Raw genomic sequence first — 23,611 nt, forward strand, 5'->3', positions numbered from 1 at the left:
GATAATTGTTACACAATCCTGATGCCCTGCATGATGTTGCCTTAAGTCTGTACTGTAACCATTTGCCACATATACCCATGCAAGCTGAAATTTAAGTTAATTAATTACATTAAAAATTTGGTTTCTTAGTTGCACCAATAACATTTCAAGTGCTCAATAGCTACATGTAAATAGTGGCTTACAGATTGGACAGGACAGTGCAGATATAGAATGTTTATGTCATTGCAGAAAGGACTGATGAATAGCACTTTCTTAAATACTGGATAAACTTGAGAAAGAAAGTATCTACATTGACTCAGAGGCAGAGAGCAATCATGACCATATAGTCCCAGGCTCAATACGAGAAACAGTAAAGTCAATAAAAGTGGCTGAGACTCTTGAAAGGTACATGCTTGTAATTACACCTCATCATGAGTTCTTATTGAAATTAAATGGAATCATTCAAATGTTCATTGTATTAAATTTTTTCAAAGGAACAGAGCAAACAGTCACTTGACAGCTCTTTTTATTTCACTGGTCTTAACATGTCACCTAATGACTCCTACAAATATGTCCACTTCTAACTACTGGTTAAAGTTCCTTAGAAATTATTCGGTTTTCCTCTCATAGGAAGCCATATCTATACCATACCAGTCAAGGGCTCATTTCTCCTCCTCCCTTTCCCTTCCTGATCACAGCCTTCTCTGCTCTTCTGTTTGCTTCCCTTTCCTTCCTCTTTTCCTCTTCCCCTATTCCTGCAATTCTGTCTTAATGATACTGACGAAGGGAAGGGGGGAGAATTAAGTGTCTTTTAAAGTAGACATTCTATTTTTGGAATCTCCTACTTGATTTCTGGTTAAGTGGAAGACACTTTGTGGCAAGACAGCTATCTTTTGTACTTACTATCCTCCTTTTGAAACCTACATATGTAGGATTGTGGGGGGTGGAGGGTAATATCAGGTTCTAAAGCATCCTTCCTCTCTTTTCTATCAAGTGCTAGAACCTGAATGTCCATGAGGCTGCGGTGGCCCTTGCCAGGACATATCCTGGCTCCATGTAGACACTTCTGCTTGTTCTCCTTGAAAGTTGAGACTCATCAAATGCCAAAAAAAGACTTGTTTAAAGTTCAAAGTTTTCCCAGGAGACAATCACAAGGAAGAAGACTAAATGTTCTATTGTCAGGTTTCTAAATGGAAGGGGGAATAGCCAAATGTGCTGGGATAATTTAGTGCGGAAACAAATGCACAAAAAAAAAAAAAAAAAAAAAAAAAAAAAAAAAAAAAAAAAAAAAAAAGCTCTGTTACTCACTATTGTCTTTAAAAGCATAAAATTTTCAAGACCTCTGGGTGGTTAGGTGTATATTATATTTTTCACAGGCTGTGTATTCAGAGCAGGAGGTAACCTATTTCAAAAACATGCTTTGACAAACCTGAAAGGTTAAGATTTGATGATTTACTTGCGCTCTGAAATTGGTAAATAATTTTTAAACTGAATTATTGCCATATTTTAACTAATACCCAGTTCTCTTAACATATTTAAGTTATTAAATATATTTTTGAAACCCTCAAATCTCTTGTGAATGTCCTGCTGCTTTTTTACTGTCTTATCTGCTACCACTCCCCACAAATAACATGCATGTTAGCAATATGCATGCAGTTCCCAGAGCAAGTTATGCATGTGCTTTCTCTATAACTAGAATGCACTCCTACCTATCAACTATTTTGAGAACTTGAACTCATCATTCAACTTTGCCCACTTGCTCCATTTACAGTGAAGGTCTACCACCCCCGTATTAACTATCTTACTACTTCATAGCAAATTACCTCAATACCTAGTAGCTTGGAAAAACATTTGTTATCTCACAGCCCTGTTATGTCTAGAATCTCTCAGTGGCTTAGATTCTTGAAGCTTTTAAACCATCTTGCAGAAAGGGAACACAATTTTGTAGCATTCTTAACTTTTCCCTAAACATCTCAAAATGTCTCTTTTTTTCTTCTAAAGTAAGTTTAATCAGAAACAAATTTGAAAGAAAACTCACTTCTAGTCACTTCAAAACATTAACATGCTTGCACACAAGGCTTCCATGTAATCCTTGCATCACTCTCTTATTTTTCAATTGCATGTGAGCTAATTCATGTTACTGAAACACCTAATACAAAAGAACAAACTGATTCTTCCCAACTTCAGGAAAACCCCTTAGGAACCAATGCAACTTCACGACCTGTTTTGAGATATAGAAGGTGTCCTTAGACATTTTGGTTGAACTTACATGATGACTTTGTCCTCTTTTCCAGCTGCAGAACTAATTGTCATTTTTAATAAACATAACTTCTTTGGCCCAAGGCTCTCAAGATCTGTTAGTCTGTTACACACTCATTCACTCCTTCTCTTCTTATAAACATTACATGTTGCTGTGTTATTTTTTCTTTACTTTTAATTTGTATTCTATTTACTTTTTGAATAGACATTCTGTTCACATAGCAAAATAAATGCTAAGAGATGTCTTTTTCCACCCCTGACCATCATTAAGACAATTCCCCTCCCAAAGTCCAAGAAATCTTGCTATGTGGCTCCTCCCATTTAGAGTTGTGCAGATGTCCGAATTCCACATCAGGCTCCCGGTGCATGGAGCCTGCTTCTCTCTCTGCCTATGTCTCTGCCCCTCTCTCTCTCTCTGTGACTATCATAAATGAATAAAAAATTAAAAAAAAAATAGAGTTGTGCAGATGTCATGTGAATTTTACATTACATTACACTACACCTCATCAAATTCCAACAGGTGACATTTTTAAACTCATACAAGGACATTCTTAGCATTAGTTTAGCTAACTGGGCAAGGTAAGTGAGTCAAGTAGATGTATGGTTTGTGGCATGGCCTGGGAAGGTGTGTATTACTTGTGTTCTTATAATTTATTTTTAAAAAAATGTACTGTCATGAGTGAGGGGTGTTTATTATAAGCATATGTGGGAACTGAGGAAGCATAATGAACCTTCTTGTCAGGGACAAGTCATTCTGGATCTCAGAGATATACAGTCTGAAGTGCTTTGTGGGGTTTTTATGAAGGTTATTTATTTATTTATTTATTTATTTATTTATTTATTTATTTGAGAGAGAGAATGGGGAGAGCAAACAAGAACACAAGTGGTGAGGAGGGGCAGAGGGAGAGGGAGAAGCAGCCTCCCCGCTGAGCAGGGAGCCCAACATGGAACTCGATCCCAGAACTCCAAGATCATGGCCTGAGCTAAAGGCAGATGCTTAACCAACTAAGCCACCCAGGCGCTCCCAAAATGTATTTATTTTTTATTTTTGGTTTGGTTTGGTTTGGTTCCTGTCTGTTTATGTGTCAGAAACTAATCATTTTTTATTTCTTTTTAATTAATTACTTTTCAAATTCAGATATAATTAACATCCCAGTCTGAAGTGTTTAGGAAACAACTGGAGAGGTGGAAATGGCACACTGTCCATTCATGATGCGTGATAAGCCTACTCACTGTATTTTCTTCCCCCCAGAAGCAAGTTTTGACTACTTTTTTGTATATATTAATATAGAAATATATACAAAATTGATAAATTGCCTGAGAAAATAAATAAACAGAAGACAATTTCCTGAATGTATAAGTCAGTATATTCAATATGGAAATCCTCTGGGTGACCTCTCACCAAACCCATATGATTTTGTCCATGGATGCGATGGATTCCAGCTTGAACTCCAGTGCAGACCAATATGATTAGGGTGGTAGAGTCTCGTGGCACAAGACCTGTACTCCTAGCCAGAAAGGCTGACTCCCATTGTCCATGCCCCTCAGAATGGGGTTTGCGATAGCTTAGATAGGTGCATGAGCATTTCAGAGATAACTCAAGAGAGGGCTTTACATTTTACTTAATTTAGTGTCCTTACATGCATGCTATTTGACTTTATTTGGAAGACATTGTCTGCAAAATAAAAAAGGAACAAATATCTTCTCATTTTGCACTGGCAGACACCCAGAAAAATTAGTGTTTTTGAACTTTTTCTATGAGAAGTCTAGATAATACTGGCAACCCAAGTATGTCAACCACACCCTTGCTTTTGCTGCTTGAAATGAGAGTTCCATTACGGTGGACAAGTTTCAGTTACATGTAGTGTTTGACAGGGTGTTTGCCCAGTGGACAAATGAATTAAATTAGAGAAAACAATTTAATTACTGTGTAAGAAACTGCTTAAGTTATTAAAAGGCAGCACTAAAGTTGTCTTTCAGGTATGGTAGCTAAAAGTGTCCATTTTATAAAAACTATACCCTCGTGAGATTTTCCAATCCTTCAATGTATCTTGTGGTCTTAACTGCATTTCAGAAATTTATCAAAGATCATGTTGTGTTTAGGAATGGTAGTTTATTCACTAGAGTATACATGCAATTTATTTTATAGAACCCAAAGTCTTGATATGGTTCTATACTCCAGGATAAATCCCAACTACTTTAGTTGTTGAGTTCTTTTTATTGCCTTTTGAAAAATCAAATCCATTTATTACTGTATCAAACTAATAGGCTATCAAGCTGTTACATGAAAGGCTATAAGACTCACTTAATAACAAGCTTTTTGGCACAAAAACAGATGCTTCCCCTGCTTCAGAGACTACTTATTCCTGAGTATGGAAATCAGAATAGGGCTCTTGCATAAGCCTCCAATGAGCTTGAAAAGACTGATATATATAAGACAAATGGATGTGCTACCATACATATTATGAGTGTCTAAATTTTGCTATTAAAAAATTGGGAAAGGGCACCTGGGTGGCTCAGTCAGTTTAGTGTCTGCCTTTGGCTCAGGTCATGATCCCAAGGTCCTGGGATCCAGCCTGTGCCAACTCCCTGCTCTCTCTGTAGGGTGCTACTTCTCCTTCTGTCAGCCACTCTCCTTGCTTGCACTTCTGCTGTCTCTCTCTCTCTGTGTCAAGTAAATAAATAAAATCTTTAAAAACACTGGGAAAATTCAAACTATACTCATAATACATTTTTAAAAGAAAACAGTTTGCTTATTGGGGGTCAGGAACTAGGGGTGTTGCATGTAATTATTATTCTTTAAGCAAGGTGAAAAGATAGATTTTTGGCACAACTGAAGAAAATTTAACTAAGACACATGTCATGTAATGTATGTAAAGTTGAAGGTTCACTTATGGTTTATATGTGAAAAATCAGAAATTAAGCAAAAAATTCAATTTGTTTTGTATTAGCTTTCAAAATTAATAAAACATACACACACAAATGCACGCATGCAAACAGATATACTAATTTTGATTGAAAGTTGATTAACTTTTAAGCACTGTTAGTCCTAAAATAGTAATCTTTTGCACCATCCTAAATAGGATTTCAGCATATTTTTCACCCAGGACTGAAGCGATATAAACCCTATTGACTACTTAGCAATGGCAGGTGAGGTTGTTGGTAGCATAGCAAAATCTCATTCAACTCAGGCCTAGATACAAGTTACCATGTATCATATCATGATTTTGATTACATGCTAGAAATAAGCACTATAATTCCACTTATAGTACTTATTGATTTTAGATTTTTCAAAAGTAAATAATAATTTTTTATCTATTTCTAAGCTAACTAAAAAACTTAATCTAAATTCCACATATGAATGAAATCATATGATATTTGTCTTCCTTTGACTGACTTATTATTTCACTTAGCACTAGGAACCCCCTAGTTCCATCCACGTACATCCACGTCATTGCAAATGGCAAGATTTCACAAAACAGATGAACATAGGGGAAAGGAAGGAAATAAAATAAGACAAAAATATAGAGAGGCAAATCATAAGAGACTCTTAACTATAGGAAATATGGGACATCTCGGTGGCTTAGCTGTTGAGCATCTGCCTTCATCTCAGGGCATGATCCCAGAATCCTGGGATCGAGTCCCACATTGGGCTCCCACAGAAGAGGGAGAGCCTGCTTCTCCCATGTCTCTGCCTCTTGCTCTCTCTCTCTGTCTCTCATGAACAAATAAAGAAAATCTTAAAAAAAAAAAAAAGAAACAACTATAGGAAACAAACTGAAGGTTGTTGGAGGGGAGGTGGGTAGGCTGATGGGGTAATTGGGTGATGAGCATTAAGGAAGTCACTTGAAGTAATGAGCAATTGATGTTGTATGCCACTGATGAATCACTAAACTGTACCTCTGAAACTAGTAATACAGTATATGTTAATTGAATTTACGAGAAAAAAAAAAAAAAAAAGCTTACTCTAGCATACTTCTGCCCAAACACACACAAGTAAGTAACTATACTCCTCCTTTAGCATGGGTACTCACTGGCCCTAAAATTCTGGAGACAGTAGAAACCCCCCCCCCTTTTTATGAAAGCAGTGGTCTGAAGCTGTCTTTGATCCCAAACAATTCTAAAGTGTAAAAATTTCAGTGAATTGCCAAATTCCCAATATCTTCCTAAAAACATCAGGAACACATAAAGACGAATGCTGTCATAATTTCCTCAGCTGCAATGCCATCCTGTCTGGTTTTCACAAATATAAATTCTTGTGTTAATAAAAAAGTTCTACTAAAACCTCTAAGTTTTTCCACAACCTCATATTCTTGTAGGGAGTTGGGAGATGAAGTAAAGAGAGAGAAACAAAAACCCATATAAATGACAGTTATTTAAGATATCACCAGGGTGCTCATCAAAATGTATGGAACCCAGATAAGCACTGAAGATTAGATAAGCAAACCAACAAAATTTTAAATTTCTATGCCTACCTTCAGCCATTTAATATTAAATCACAAGTCAGTGGTTGTAGGATCCCATACCAATGACCTTACAATTATATGCCCAATATGTGTCCGAAGAAGAGTTAATTTAGAGGCTGTGGCAGAATTTTATTGCTGGTATACATAGAATAAGAGACAAAAATAAAGATTTTCCAAAGAAAGTTCTTTTGAGAGATGTCTAGATCAACTCATTAAAAAACAAGAAAAAAAGTGGTTCATTGTGTTAGACACAATATTTGGAATTCTGAAAATATTTTTCAGATCTGCTTTAAGACAGAAGCCCTCTAAGTCTCAGAGGTTCCGAGGGAATCTCTTTACCAAACCACATGCTTTCTTGTGAATTTGTGAACTCTAAGGAAATGTAGACGTCATAGTATTAATTTTCTGCTCCTAGAGGCTGGCCTCTAAATTTCAGAGCCTGTTTTATTCTCTTCGGACTGAACATACATGAAAGCTAGAAGAGAGAATCTGTAGATGCAAGGAAATGGATAGGAGCAGGATTTATGTCGGCGGACACATGGACCAGAAATCAACTTCTAAAGTCAAATTCCAGATGAAGGAGTGGATTAAGAAGATATCAAATATTTGGAGATACTGCTTGGAAAAGATTTAGTATTTGGAAAAATAAAAAGAGAAGTCCTCATAAAGAATTACTATATTTGTTAATGTTTGCTTAGAAATCTTTGTGATAATGGCATTATGGCAAAGTTTAAGGTCCATACAAACCTAGTGTTTGATTACGGATTGTTGCTCATTACCTGTGAGATCTCAGATAAGCTACTTAAAATTTTTGAGTGGCATGTCCTCGTCTGCCTGAAGAATTGGGATAAGTACATGGACATTGCATGGTTATTTTGAGGGCTACAGGTATTGAATAGTAAATTTTAATGTAAAACCTGGAAAATATTAAGTTACAACATCTATGACTTCTCCTTCTTTATCCTGCTCCTCCTCATCATCAAAGATGCACCGTTCTGTTTAAAATCTAAAGGATTGGGATGCCTGGGTGGCTCAACAGTTGAGCACCTGCCTTCGGCTCAGGGTGTGATCCTGTGGTCCTGGGATCGAGTCCCCCATCAGGTTCCTTGCATGGAGCCTGCTTCTCCCTCTGCCTGTGTCTCTGCCTCTCTCTCTCTGTGTCTCTCATAAATAAATAAAGCCATAGACTGGGAGGAGGATATGTATTTATGGGTTTCTAGGTAGTAAGAGTCTTTGTGTACAAACCTTAATTAACATAATCATCCCTCATGCTAATAACACTTACATTGTGTTACTGGCTCATATCAGTTGGAGGGATGCTTTTTCACCTGTAAGCCCTGCAGCTACTTCTTAAATCATCAATAGCAAACACCATAACATATCTCTACTTTGGTCACGGTTCTACTTTTCATGACTTTGCCACCAGTCAAGATTCTTGACCATAGGACCATGCTTGGGAAGATCTGCTTCAAGATCTGCTTTGTAAAACTGCATTTTTGGTGTTTTCATAAACCTTGTTATAATTCACTCATTCAGCATGTGTTTACTGTTCTCCACTCAAGAATTCATAAGGATATAATGTTTTGTATCCCTCTTGAGTGGCCTTCCTCCCCCATTGCATCTCTGCAAGAAGGGAGATTGGCAGTGGATCTCCAAGTGTGACTTAGCTGGTACTTCTGCCCCACCGCCCTTTGAACAGCTGCTGTTGTAGACACAACGTAGAAAAGAAAGGATAGAAAGATTGACAGAAAAGGCACTGTGTATAATCCCAATTCTGTTTGTTTAAAAAACATTTTTAAGGTGACAAAACTGAGGGGCACCTGCGTGGCACAGTGGTTGAGCATCTGCCTCTGGCTCAGGGCATGATCCTTCAGTTCTGGGATTGAGTCCTGCATTGGGCTCCCCGCAGGGAACCTGCTTCTCCCTCTGCTTATGTGTCTGCCCGTGTGTGTGTGTGTGTGTGTATGTGTTAAATAAATAAATAAATAAATAAATAAATAAATAAATAAATAAATAAAGTGACAAAGCTGGGATGTAGTAAGGGAGGAACTTGGTGATGGAAGAGTCCAGATTTCTAATTCTTTACTGACATATAGTAAATATGGAGCCATAAGCTCACATGCCTTCAGGGTTGCTAATGATTATTGGCCACAAGGCTGTCATGTGGGCACTAACAAATTAGAGAGTGTATCCTGGATGATAGGGGAACACCACTACTTATATACAGCTGTAGGTTGTCCTGAGATGTGGGAACATAGACTACATGTGAGCAAATCTTCTGATGTTCCAAGAGAAGCCAAAATACACAGATTGGGGTGTGTGTGTGTGTGTGTGTGTATGTGTGTGTGTGTGTGCAAACACATATGTGTGTGATATATATAAAATTAACAACTATTTTTTAAGGCAATACTTGCCAAAACCTGGCTTCATGGACCTTGTGGCCTCAGAAGATTAGGGTGCTGCCTCTAGATCCATATACTTTTCTTCAGGTGCCAATTAAACTGCAGCCCTTTTGTTCTATTTTGTAGCCTTTCTGTCATACTCTTTCTCCTCAGTGTCTTCATCTGTGAAATAGGGATAAGAGCATTTGTTTTTCTGCCTCCAAAAGATCAAGGATCATGGTGCATGTGAAGATGAATGAGGTCATTTGGTTAAGTGTTTCTTGCTGGGTGGAAGAATGATGGCTTATGAATACTAATAGCACTTGAATCATGTGAGCTTTCGTGGAAAGAGAGCTGGACCATTTAGCTCCCCGTCTGCAGGGAGTTATAAAGAGGGAACCAAGGATGGAGAAGCTGAAAGTATTTCTTCATGACTGTCTCCTGTGGTGAACTGTGAAGGGGTGTCGGGAATGCTGAGAGTTTGTCTGCATGAAACTATAGACTCTGTATGCAATGTAATCTGGAAGAGAACAAAACCCTCACAATGTGAGTTTGTGAAATTTTATCTGTTGGAGAAGAGTGAGGAATTGTGGATGGGAAATAACATGTTAACTGTCTAGATAAGGACCTGGCTCACAACCCATTCTTATGCTCTAATCAAATTGTCTTTGTACCACTAGACTCTTATCCTCCATAGTATGTTAGGGTAGGCTAGCTACTGACATATATTTGGTATATTTTTATCTCAACCCAATAACAGTGCATTTCTTTCTCAGATACTCTTTGTTTTTGAGTGGCATTTTATATAATAATTCGGGCCTCTTCCATGAGTTGGCTCCCTCATGCTCTGGGCCTCCCCATTAGCCAGAAAATGGGCTAAGAATGCAGTGAATGGCATATGGAAGATCACTATGAGCTAAGTGTGGAAGTAACACATACCATTTTAGCTCCCATTCCCTTGGTTAGATCTCACACTGCCACACAAGAGAGGCTGAGAAGTATAGTCAGGTCTGCTCCAGCAAGAGAAAGTCAATGTGCTTAGCCAGTAGTTACTGCCAAGTGTTTCATACATTTGTCATTTGATTTTATCATCTCCTAGATATATGATTGATTTCTTTAACATAAAACACTGGAGATAGACTTTCCTATTACCTTTACTCCATTGCACCTATGTAGTAGCATGCTAGTTTCTTGGTTCTCTGGTAAACATTTTGTACACTATTTTAAAGGTTTTGTTTTGTTTTGCTTTAATTTTTCTATTCCTTCCATATACTAAATACATAATTCTCCATGTTACTGCTTTGAAGGGAGATTTCTTCTCCATTGAGTGTTGAGAGTTTTTAAGTTTGAGTACCTTTATTGTCTGTAAGAACTGACAGTGACTAACATGGCCTGTTAGTCTATGATTTCCTTTGCTATGGTTCCTGGTAGAAATTTTTTATTCCTGGGTAGAAATTCAAAAATATGCTTATTTTCAGTTTTTTTTTTATTCTGAAACTGTCAGGGGGGCAGCGTTCCCTTTGGAGTGATGTGTAATATAAAAATAAAATGATTAAGTATTGTGAAATTATAAAGTGACTTTGATTAGTGTAGGCAGTCAATACTAATCAGTGCACACAAAACAATACAAATGATCTTACTTTTTTAGCACAACATTTTATAAGGTGTGACTGTAATGGTTGATAAATGATAATGGAACAGATTCATACATATCCACCCAAGCTTGTGCTTGTCATGAGGATTGGCAATCTTTGAAAAACATAGGCTTAATTAAGCTTTGATGGAGCTTCTATTCTAAACCCATGAAAATGGAAAGCTTCAAGATACTAAAATGTAAATAAGTGACAAAAAATACCCTATAATAATTATCTATCTCTATGCAGTAGGGGGTAATGACTAAGAGCTCTATAAACAGACTGTCCAGACTTGAATCCTAGGCACACCAACTCTTGTCTGATTCTCAGCAAGTTAATTCTGAAACTCCATTTCCTCTTCTGAAAAAAGAAGACAATAACATAAATAGAACTAATGATGTCATGAGTATCAAGAAGATGATTGTGAAGAGTTTATGACAATTTGTGGCAAATTGAAAGCATTTGATAAGCCACAGAGAAGACAAGCATCTTCTTACAAAGAAAAATGTTTTAAAACAATGCTTAAATGTTATGGGCATAGCAGTCTCCTGAGTATCATGTTAATGTGAAGATTCTAGTGCTTTAAGTCTCTCAGGGGACCAGAAATTCTGCATTTCCTAACGTTTCTAGATTATATTGGTTTTGCTGGTCCATGGAACATACTTTGGATATAAAGGAGCTAAACTTTATAGTTATATTCTTACCTAAGTCTTGGGTTATCAGTTGTTAATTTATAAATGTAGTAATTTGATTCATGGCAGATGATGAGAAAGAGCTCTTTATGATACAAAATATCTGAAAAGCTTCCATAAGTGATGATGATCCAAGACAAAATGTTGAACCAGATGTCTAAGGAACAAAAGAACTCATCCAAAATTTCATTCATGTCATATTTTGTAACGTGTGCTATGCTTTGTGTCTGAGGTTAGTGTGCCTATGATTCAAATCTGAGTTGTCTGTTTATTGAGCTCTTAGCCATAACACTCTACTGCCTATGGATAGAAACTATTACAGAATAATTTTTTTAATAATTTTTGTCCCTTATTTACATTTTAGTATCTTGAACCTTTCCATTTTCATAAATTTTTAGACAGAAACTTTTTCAAAGGTTAATTAAGTCTATGAATTGCTATGGCCCAGGAATGTGGCTAATGTTATAAGGTTGATATGCTTCAATATCAATGAGACTTTTTGATATTTTGATTTATTTAGTTTTCATTTGTTTGTTTTTAACATGATCTCTTTGAGCTGCTGTCTGCTGTGATTGTTCTGGCATTATTATTTCTTTGCTGAAGAAAAAAGTTGAAATTTTTTTTTTTTTTTTTTTTTAAAGTTGAAATTTAAATGGAAGACACTAATTTGCTTTTAAGTTGCCTAGCCTTTTTTGGCTTTTGTTTCTGGTAAAGCTTGTTGCATCTCTTTTTCAAAGCAGTGTCTTGGGATTTCTGCTAGATTAGTTAATTTAGTTCACTACCGTTTCCCTTAATATCATCTATATTTTTCCCTTAATTTTCCACTTAGTAATTTATTATCCTGCTTAATGTATGTCATGGTTCAAAATTCTATATTATTCAAATTTTGAATCCTTTAATTTTTGTTGATCATCTTCTAGATATTTCTCTCCTCCTTTAAAGTAAGCCTACCTTTATTTTAGTGGAATTTTATGGCTGAGTTAAGATTTTTGCTTACTGCTGTCAATGGTCTGCCACTGGGCTTTGAAGATGCAGGGTTGGATTCCACTTTTCCTTTGTTCTCCTTGTATCTGCCCTGTTAAATGTCCATAGTGAGTAGTACAATGCTTATAACTCAGAGAGATGGTTGAATAAGCTCCTAGGTTTGGACCCCCCCAAACCCACCTTATCAAAATTTCAGCCCCTACTTCTTACCATAGGGGCTGTACCATAGCTACTGTGCACCCACAATGCACATATTTTCAAACTGGAGAAAAAAATGTGATAGATGTGGTCATAATTAGTCATATATATGTATGTCTATATGTATATCTATATGAAAATTTATGCAGTCATGACACTTTTAGAATTGAAAGCATTGAAGGAGCCTATTACACATGTTGACATCTCCTAGTGTTTTCTTTTTTTTTTTTTTCTCCTAGTGTTTTCAATGAAAGTGCCAATTTATATAACCTATTTCTAAGCTCTGGAAAGAAGGGAATGTGAAAATTAACTGATAATAAATAAATATTTTATTTTTTTTCTAGGAAAACAGTCAATGCCTTATATGTATTAACCAGCTCATTTCAAATATATACCATGGACTATACCTGATTCTTGTGGTAAAAAAAAAATTGACAGTGAAAAACAAGCAGACATTCCTTTTTTTTTTTTTTAAGATTTTATTTATTTATTCATGAGAGACACAGAGACAGAGAGAGAGAGAGAGAGAGAGAGAGGCAGAGACACAGGCAGAGGGAGAAGCAGGCTCCATGCAGGGAGCCTGATGTGGAACTTGATCCCAGGTCTCTAGGATCATACCCCGGGCTGAAGGCAGCACCAAACTGCTGGGCCATCAGAGCTGCCCACAGGCAGACATTCCTAATGTGACCAAAAGATAATGACAGAGCCAAGCTGTCAACACAAACTACAAACACACAAAATTCCAACACTACAGGGAAATGGGGATCAGAAATGGATGTTTCACACCCCAAAGTTTTCTGACCATACTAATTGTTTGATGGCTCTGACCATCTCCAAATAATTGTTATCTTTGAATTCTACCCATGTGATTCTTCTCACTTCATTTAACTTCTCACTTCATTTAAATTGAGATTTCCTTTCCATGGGAACCTAGGAATAAAAGATACAGAAATAAGAGGGAATGATCCACCAATGAGTTGTTCATAGAAAGCTTGTACCGCTAGGGCACCATCTTTAAATTTTGTTTATTAATATAAATGATATAAAACATCTGGCTCTTCCAAGAATATCTTTAGCTGTGAATATAAATCTGAGTTAGTTTTAATAAATGTCTGGGGGTTTTATTGGTATAAGTCTGTTACCCACCAACATGAAAGACAGTGAAGTCCTTGGAGGCAGAGGTTCCTGCCTGTGAGACAAAAGTTGTGCCTCATTTTCTTTAATAGTTTAGGTCATACAATGCCTCTCATAGAGTAGGAACCTCAAAAAAATGTGCATTGAATTAATATCCCTCCATAGAGTAGGAACCTCAGAAAAATGTGCATTGAATTAATATCTCTCCACACTTTATCCCTATGACTTATAATGTAATAAACAACAACAAAAAAAGACTTAGTGTTTTTAAACCACCCCCATGAACATTTTGAGAAAGAAAGAGAGATTTAATTCTTATCATATCCTATAAAATGCACAAACTGGCCAGTAACTCCTAAAAATTTCTTAGTAGCCAATGTTAATATATCTAACAATTGTAATTAAGTTTGTTTTTGTTTTTGTTTTTTTACACGATGCAGACAGACCTCTCTGGGTTATCAGTAATGCCATTTTGGGATAAATGAAGAAAGAACAATTTTCTATAGTTTTGGTTATTGAAGTGGCCATGAAGGCATATTTGCAGCCTTTAAGGAAGCTTTTTCCTGATTTTCCTAATAGTTTGATGACTTTCTGCCAAAAGGAATAGAAAAGTCTTTTAGGGATTCTGGAATAATATAGTAGCATTGAGGAGTCAGTTAATGAGCTAAAGATTGGGTAGTCACCAGAGGCAGTTTTTAGAGATAAAAGAACTCCAATACCCTCAGGAGTTCTGTACTCTCTAACAACTCAAGTGATTAGTCTAACCACAGCACAACATCATTGGGAAGCTCCTCAAAATATATTAGGATCAGTGATACCCATAGCATATTTCTTTAAAAGATATATTTCAGATAAAGAGATGAATTAGTCTTGGTCAATTCAAGTGTTCCTTGAGAGCAACTCTTGGTTGGTTTATGGCTGCATTCCCAGTGACAAGTTCACTAGTTCCCAGTGACAAGTTCACTAGTACCTGGAGGGACAGGAACTCAATAATTATTTTGGATGCATTAATGGATTAATTATTCAAATGGATAATTTCTATAGCTTTAATTTCCTAATTTTGATAAAATTTTTAAAATAAAATCTGTTAAAAGTTTTCTACTAAGTACTGCAATTGGTTGCACTACAAGTTAGTATGAAACACCCTTGAAAATCGTGAAATTATCTAGTACTCACTTTGACCATGAATCTCACTACTTTAAAGACAGGAAGAGGATAATGTCTCTAATTTGCATCCAGAAATGTGATATTTAAGGGAATTGGATGCTGAGTACATCTGTTCAGCAAGGTTACTCTTAGCCTGTATGTATTTGTGTGACTCCAAAGTTGTGACAATGATTCTTTTTAAATATGTTACATCAACCCAATGGAATAGGGTTTATAAAGTATTATTCAGGGAAATAGAACTGAGTCAAGAAAATCTCATTTAACCAAACATCAACTTGGTAATAGGCTTAGATGAAAAAAAAATAGTTTGTTTCTTTGGAGCCATAGATGTTAGAAGATACTTAAGTACTTTGATTATTAACCCTGTTAATTGAAGCTTAGTTGTATATGTGGATTGAAGCATAGTTTAGAAAACTTCTAGGTTAATGGGGTTTATTTCTGAACACCAAATAGGAAAGTGTTCTTAGAGGCCTTTCCAAAAAAGGAAAAGTAAGTGCTTATTTGAACTGACTAGAGGAAAAAGAAAGGAATAGTATTTAAAGCACAAGGATGAGTAGGAGGAGTAGAACTAATGGCAAAGATCAATGCTTAGTGAAAATAATCTGGTTCTCTTGGTAATACCAGCTAAATGAATGCATACAATAACTGGTGAAGACCCTTGTAACCATAATAAGGCATTTCTACTCTCTTAGAAACCAGTTCTTACCAGATTACTGGTAAGATAAATGCCGGGAGTTAAAAATTTGCTTAGTCTGCATGTGAAAGGCTGTGTGGCTCAAACCTTTTTAGTATCTTTATTGGTCTTTTCTTAGCATGAGGCCACTGAACAAATAAACTCTACATACATAATACAACGCATTATATATCAGTGACTCAAGTCATAGTTGAATTTTGTCATTTTTTTCTTCATAAAGCATCATCATATTTTGAAAGCAAAATAGTTTACATATTTTAGCCATAGGTAGATTTAAGGATTCTAACATTTTACACCAAAGAAATATTTCAATAATTTGGTATCCTTTTTCCTCCTCTCCTACCCAATTCCTGTCCCTCCCAGCTTAAAATAGTCAGTTTGTCAGGAATGATACCGTGAACTTAAACATTCTGATAATAGCCTCTTCTATGCAAACAGAATTGATGGCAGTATAAACAGTTGCTCTAAATAAGTAAGCACCAACTTCTCTGTTTCTCTTTGGGCTTTTATAACTTTCTCAGAACCCATTTCATTTTAAGAACAACTTGTTGGTCACCAGTAAAAAACAATGTGATCTTTTTCATTTCAAATGTTTTATATGCTCCAAAAAGAAAAAAAAATTAATTATTCCCTCATATCTGGTACTGTGGTAGGGATTCTATATGAAAGTTTCCAACTGCACAGTATAGATAAAGTTTCTAATCTTAATTAAATACCAGTGCTATTATCTGAAAGTACCAGTTCATATCTAATGTTTAATAAGATTTCCTTCAATGGCTCCACATCTCACTCCACGTAAGAGCCAGACTTTATTTTTTTTTTAAGATTTTATTTATTTATTCATGAGAGAAACAGAGAGAGAGAGAGAGAGTGGCAGAGACATAGGCAGAGGGAGAAACAGGCTCCATGCAGGGAGCCCAACGTGGGACTTGATCCTGGGTCTCCAGGACCAGGCCATGGGCTGAAGGCAGTCGCCAAACCGCTGAGCCACCTGGGCTGCCCAGAGCCAGACTTTAGACTCCTTGACAAGACCTTAGAATATTTATTGCTAGTCTCTAGTTAACACTCTCCTCGTCTCTCCTTTCTCTCTTATTTATTCTGGTATATTCATTCTAGGTACTCTGCTGTTGCGGGGAGCTCCACAGGCATAATCGTGTATCAGAGCCCCAGCACATGGCATTTCCTCTTCTTCGATTGGTATTCTCCCAAATTTTCATTGGCTTTCTTATCTCTTTAAAGTGTTTGTTCAAACGTCACCTTCTCAAAAGGAATTTCCTGAATAGCCCATTGAAAATTCTATCACCCCTACTCCAGTACTTCCTATCCTCATCTCCACATTATTTTTCCTCATAGTGCTTATAATATATTAAGTAATTCCTATTTATTTATTTATTTATTTATTTATTTATTTATTTTTTAGTGATTCTCTTTTTTAATTGTTTATTTCTACCCACTAGAATGAAACTTCTCTGAGGGTAGGGATCATTGTGATTGTCACTGCTATATGCCCAGGGCACAGAACCATCCCTGGCATCTAGTGGGTGTTTAATGTTTGTTTAATGAATGGATAAATGCATATATATTGCAGCTTATATTTTCACTAGTCTCTTGAACATTTTCACTATGTCAGTAGAAATGTATGTTTTTGGGTTCTAGAATCTTGCATGGCAAATAGATGAGATAGAGGAAGAGTTGACTCTTTTTTATACTTGGATGGAAAGGAATGTCACATAATTGAGTGTGATTATGTAAAAACAATACTATCTTTTAATCATTCTCTCTATTAGTTGAATATTAATATAATTGAAAATCTGTCATTTGCCTCACTGGCATTAGTTTTGTAACTTTTTTTATTAATAGCTATTTATATAGCTGCCAAGAGAACATATTTTTTTTCAAATTGGTTACTTTGTATGGAAACAGTTTTAATATTTAGCATTATTGTACAAGTAGGAATTATACCATCATAAATATTAATTATTAGCCTCAAAACATTCTTTAGTTTTACAGTTCAATCATTTACCTAAACCCTACTGATCTACTCAATTTAATAATCTACTAAAATCAGGGATTATCCTGCTGGCACTGAACAGGGCAAATAAGAATGAAAAAAGTTTTACTGTCCTATGTTTGTACTCAATAAGTCAGTTGTTGAAATTATCTGGATATGTAAATTTTTAACCAAATCTGTTTTCTGCCTCAAAAAAAAAAAAAAAAAAAACTGGGGAATAATGTGCTTGTTCCCTCACTCCCAAAGAAATTGGAAAGATAACAGGTGGAAAACATTGGTGATGAATGAATGAGGTCTGGCTTTCGGTATGTGATGAAATATTCTTTTGAAAAATAGAGCTCTCTACTATTATCAGATTGACCCTGACATAGGTTGGAAAATACCAATTTTTCTTTGGTAAGAACCCATCATTTAGTCATTTTTGACTCTCAGAGATTTTATAATCTATCCCATAGGTTCTGAAGATGTGATCCCTAGACTAACAACATTGGTATTACTTGTTTGAAATATAAATTCAGACTTCTGAATTAGAAACTCTAAGAGTGGGACCCAGTCACTCAAGATCAGTTTTTTTTTTTAAACAAGACTTCAAGGTGATTCTGATGCAAATAGTTGAGAAATAATGGTTGATCCTATTCTAATAAAGATGCATTGAGCCGATATTTTATATAATACACTATGTTTTGTGGAGAGAGGGGGACAAAGATGTAAAATACACATTTTCTATTATAGAAGAAGTTATGATGAAAATACTAACTGGCAAGACTCTGAGGAAAAGTCTTCTGCAGTGACACTTTACTAGCACACATTACCATTACTGATGGACCCCTGCAACATTGACATGGTCTTTCTCTGGTCTTTGATTTTGTTTTTTGTCTGCAGAATTCTGTAGTCATATTTGTCAATTTAAATTTATAAGATAAAAGGTAAAAAATATATATATATGAATGAAATATAAAAGCTTCTGCAATCCTCTAAGTATAGCAAATGATGTTCATGAATAAAATTTAACACAAAAGAAGTGTTCTTTTTAAATCACACATGTATAAATTTCAACTCAGGAAATAGTACAAAGAGTAACCTATTAGAATAAGTATAGCAGATGCCCCACAAGACACCTCCTTTATTTTTTCTGAGCTGCACAATTAGTCACCTATTCAGTGACTCTGATGTCATTCTTATTAAAAACCATAATGTTTGATATGCTATCAATTAAATTCAGGCAGAAAAAAAACAGAAACCACTCTAGGTATTTCAGACTAAGGATCTTTAATACAAGAATTCTTTACAAAAAAAAAATCATTTCAAAAGAAAAAAAAACTTAGAAGGACTGAAAGGAGAAAGAGAAGAGGATGAAGTGATTCAGAGATTAATAATAGCAACAAACTGCTATTAACCCTCAAACTGGCCAAACAAAACTGAGGAGGGAGTATCAGCAGGTAACACCTACCACTAGCTCTGCAGCAAGACTCTGCTACTGTTGAAACTACCACCAGTCCCGCTGTAAGAGCAGCCAGATGCCCCTGCTGGCCCAGGATGACACTGCCATTTCAAGCAATAGTGCTGGAGCTAGCAGCTGAATGGAAGCTGCTGAAGCTTGCTGGAAACTCTAGCTGGCCACTGATGCTGGTGACACCTACAGAAGCCACAAGAGAAAAAGTGCATTTGCTACTTCCTATCTTCCACTCTCCCACTTGTTCTTGGCATTGGCAGACTTAAGCAGTAGTCAGCTGGGAAATCCAGGAAATGCAGTTTTCAGGGTCTTAGCACCTGGGATACAGATAAATACACAATGAAGCTGAAAAAAAGGGGGCAAATGACCTGCATTGGCAGAACATATCTTAAAACAATCAGAACATATCTTAAAACAATCAGAAGGCAGAATGTCAGAACGTAAGTAAGTGATCCTTGGCATTCTACCTGTGATTGTTTTTTCAAATATTCTTCAACTATGGAACTAAAGTTTAGAAAGGAAATAAATTCATTATAAATTAGAGGCAGTGTGGTGGCAGGAAGTGATGTTTGGCAGGTTAAATCCCTACCTGTTTTGGGTACTGTTGAGGTACTCCTCTGACCCATCTATTTCCCTCTGCCAAGTTAGTCACTCAACCCTGGTTGCTCGGAGCACTGGTTGCTACTAGCTTACAACTACCCTGTTCTGAGAATTCCCCTGGACAGAAAGGAGTTGTCTTACATACTCTGGGGGAGCCTGCTGTGGTGATCGATTGATATGGAAGTATAAAAAGCCTTCTTCATTGTCTCAAGCCTGTCTTGGGGAATATGCTCTCCATGGAAGAGACCAAAGCTGAACTTCACCTGAGGCCACATCTTCTTACAGGCTTCATCATTCCCTCCCATGCTTCCTTTTCCTTGAATCACTCCTTGGTAAGCCATATGCACTTGGATCTCTGTCTCAGGCCCTGCTTCTGGGGACACCAACCTGAGACACTGCCCATACTCTTTTTTTCACTCCTTTCTTTCGAGCTTCACATGAGTTGCCTCATTGCACTGTTGACAAAATTGGGTCACAGAAAGCCATCTAAGTACCTTGTCCAAGATCATATTGCATTGTTGGAAATAAAACTAGTGTTGTTACCCTAGAGTCACTATCGTGACTGACCGTAGTAGTCACTGTTGCTAAGCTCAGCAAAATAAAAGAAATTCAGGACCACTTTTACTGTCTTTGTAATTTCCCTTAGGACCTACTAAAATGGGAGTCCAAAGCAACCGGTAGATAAAAATTAACAGTTTGAGAACAGAGATCTCACTGGAGTATTAGCTTAGTGACTCCCAGACCACTAGGAGGGTTCCATGGGTGATTTGTTAAGCTTTGGTATGATTCTAGATTCTTACCTCATTCCACTTTATTCCTCATTTTTTATTTCCTCCCCACACTCAGCACTAGTGTCTTTGTTTTTATTTTTGAGAGCACTCATCCAAAGGAAGAAGAACTAGCTTCTTATTGGAGCTGACTGAACACATCAGTATCCATCCAGTATTGTTTAACTTTGACTGTGTTGGCAAGTGCCCTTTCATAGAATCATGTCTAGCTGTCTTTCTGAAGACATTCTACCTCGGTGCTCTTTGCCAAGTTTCAAATTACAGTGTTTTATATAAGGCTTCCATTTGGCAGGGTATTTTTTGTTTTGTTTTGCCAGTTTCTGATCTCTAACACAGAATGACCATGAAGTCACACTTTATAATTGTTGATTGGTCTCTGCTGATGATTGAAAACTTTCATACACAGTAAATAATATTTAATATATTTCCAACTGCATAAAAGGCAGAAAGGGACCTTATTGTGTGTTGAATGGTGTCTCCTCAAAATTCATTTGTTGAAATCTAAGTTTGCAGTACCCCAGACTGTGACCTTATTTTGGAATAGGGTCGTATCAGATATAAATAGGTTAAGGTGAGGTCATACTGGAATGGGATAGACTCCCAATCCAGTATGACTGATGTCCTTATAGAAAGGGCGAATTTGGAGACAGCCATGCACACAGAGATAACATAGTGTGAAAATAAAGGCAGACATTTTCTTTTTTCTCTTCTGGGGACATTGTATAGTGGCATTTAGAATGGTCCAGCATTTGACATAGGACCATCAGCTGTCCTACAATATATCCTCTAACAAAACTAGATTATCTCAAACCCCTGGTGACAGAATTATTTACCTCTATACCAAAAAGGTTGAGGAAGCACCAAAACCCATGTGTGGCATGTGCCCAGGAGTTTGTCACATGAGACCTAAAATTCTGAGATAATCTAAATAGAAAAAAAAAAACCTGGGGTACCTGGGTGGCTCAGTCAGTTGAGTGTCTGATTCTTGGTTTCGGCTTAGGTTGTGATCTCAAGGTTCTGGGAATCAAGCCCCACCCACATCAGGCTCTACTCTTGGCACAGAGTCTGCTTGAGATTCTCCCTCCCTCTCCATCTGACCCTCCCACTTGTGCTCTCTCTAAAATAAATAAATAAATCTTAAAAAAAAAATGAAAAAAACCCTGTCAACGGGGCCTTTGGTGGTTCCATGTGTGCTAATGTATCTGTGACAGAATTAAGCACGCTTTCCACATTGAGAAGCATAAAATTGTTGTGAAAGTGTTGATAGCACAAGCACAGAATCAGAAAGCTAAGTTTAAATATTGAAGCTTTTCCAAGTAGTTAAAAAAATCAAAAGAATAAAAACAAAGAAAAAGAAAGGAAGAGATCAGGGCAATATTTCTGCACCCCAAGTCATGCCAAAGATTGCCCACAAACCGCTAGAGCTAAGGGTAAGTCAAGGAACAGATTCCCACTCACTGCTCCCAGAAAGAACCAACCCTGATGACGCCTTGATGTTGTAACTTCTAGCCTCCATAACCGAGAGACAATAAATTTCTATTAAGTCATACAGTGTGTGTTTTTTCTTTATGATAGCCCTAAAATTCAGGCCTTAATCCATATGTCCTCCTGCTATATTATAAATAGAACTAATTTTAATGAGTGCTATTTAGTGAAGTTCTACCCAAGGATGCTGTTTATCAATTAGAACTTCTCGGTTTTTACATGAATGTCTTCATGCTTTTGTATCCTGTTTTTATTTTTTTTTTTAATTTTTTTTTAATTTTTATTTATTTATGATAGAGAGAGAGAGAGAGGCAGAGACACAGGCAGAGGGAGAAGCAGGCTCCATGCACTGGGAGCCCGATGTGGGATTCGATCCCGGGTCTCCAGGATCGCGCCCTGGGCCAAAGGCAGGCGCCAAACAGCTGCGCCACCCAGGGATCCCTGTATCCTGTTTTTAAATGCCTACTTTGTTTTATTTATTTTGCATTATTATGTATTTTGCTATTGTATTTGTTGTTATTCTTGCTTATTCTATTTGGGAAGTGTTTAGTCCTTTTTTTTTTTTTTTAGCTCTTCTATAGATTACTTTTAAAAATTAAATATAATGTTGATACATCTATAATTTAGACAAAAATAAGGAAAATAGTAAACTTACTTTCTCTCCCATTACATCTCTCCTCCAGTTTCCAAAGTCAGTATTATTGTTTTTACATCCAACTTCTTAATATTTACCTTTTGTATAAAACCATCATAACCTAAATTATTCAGTTTTAGTTCTGCATTCAAATGAAATCAGTATTCCTTTTCAATTGTTTTATATAATGGCTATGCAGTTCTTGAATTCTCATTTTTATTTATATCACAATTTTCTGAATTCCATAAACACGTAGTTTATAGAGAAACCATCATGGTCCAATGTTTGTGCATATTTCAGAATCTCTTTTTTTTTTTTTTTACATTTATACATGACTGATAACTATACTGCCTATAAAATTTTTGAGTCATTTCCCCCTATTCAAACCTCATTGCACTGCAGGATTTTTTTGGGTTTTGTTTGATTTGGTTTTGCTTGCTTTGTTTTTTGTGTTTTTTCTGATATAGGGTTACTAAAGTAATGCTGACTTTCTACCTGATGGCTAAATTTCTTTTTCAGGATGTCTGTCTCAAAAGTTATTTTTCTATCCCTGAAATCCAATTGCTATCATTTCTCTTCTATCAAATTTTTACTAAAATGTAGTTTTCCATTTTGATTTATGTTTATGAAAGTAGTTGTTATTATTATTATTAAGGAGCCTCGGTGTCCAACGAAAGATGAATGGATAAAGAAGATGTGGTTTATGTATACAATGGAATATTACTCAGCTATTAGAAATGACAAATACCCACCATTTGCTTCAACGTGGATGGAACTGGAGGGTATTATGCTGAGTGAAGTAAGTCAGTCGGAGAAGGACAAACATTATATGTTCTCATTCATTTGGGGAATATAAATAATAGTGAAAGGGAATAGAAGGGAAGGGAGAAGAAATGTGTGGGAAATATCAGAAAGGGAGACAGAACGTAAAGACTGCTAACTCTGGGAAACGAACTAGGGGTGGTAGAAGGGGAGGAGGGCGGGGGGTGGGAGTGAATGGGTGACGGGCACTGGGTATTATTCTGTATGTTAGTAAATTGAACACCAATAAA

General features: G+C 36.4%; 1 protein-coding gene and 1 pseudogene across 21 annotated transcripts in view; both read left to right on the plus strand.

Moving 5' to 3' along the window:
• RBMS3 (RNA binding motif single stranded interacting protein 3) overlaps window positions 1–23,611 on the plus strand; it is a 1,278,684-nt gene that overhangs the window by 934,873 nt on the left and 320,200 nt on the right. The gene's annotated exons all lie outside the window — the stretch shown is intronic.
• On the plus strand, window positions 21,178–22,023 carry LOC144294369 (large ribosomal subunit protein eL34-like; annotated as a pseudogene).

Source organism: Canis aureus, chromosome 22, assembly GCF_053574225.1.
Source record: "Canis aureus isolate CA01 chromosome 22, VMU_Caureus_v.1.0, whole genome shotgun sequence".
NCBI lineage: Eukaryota > Metazoa > Chordata > Mammalia > Carnivora > Canidae > Canis > Canis aureus.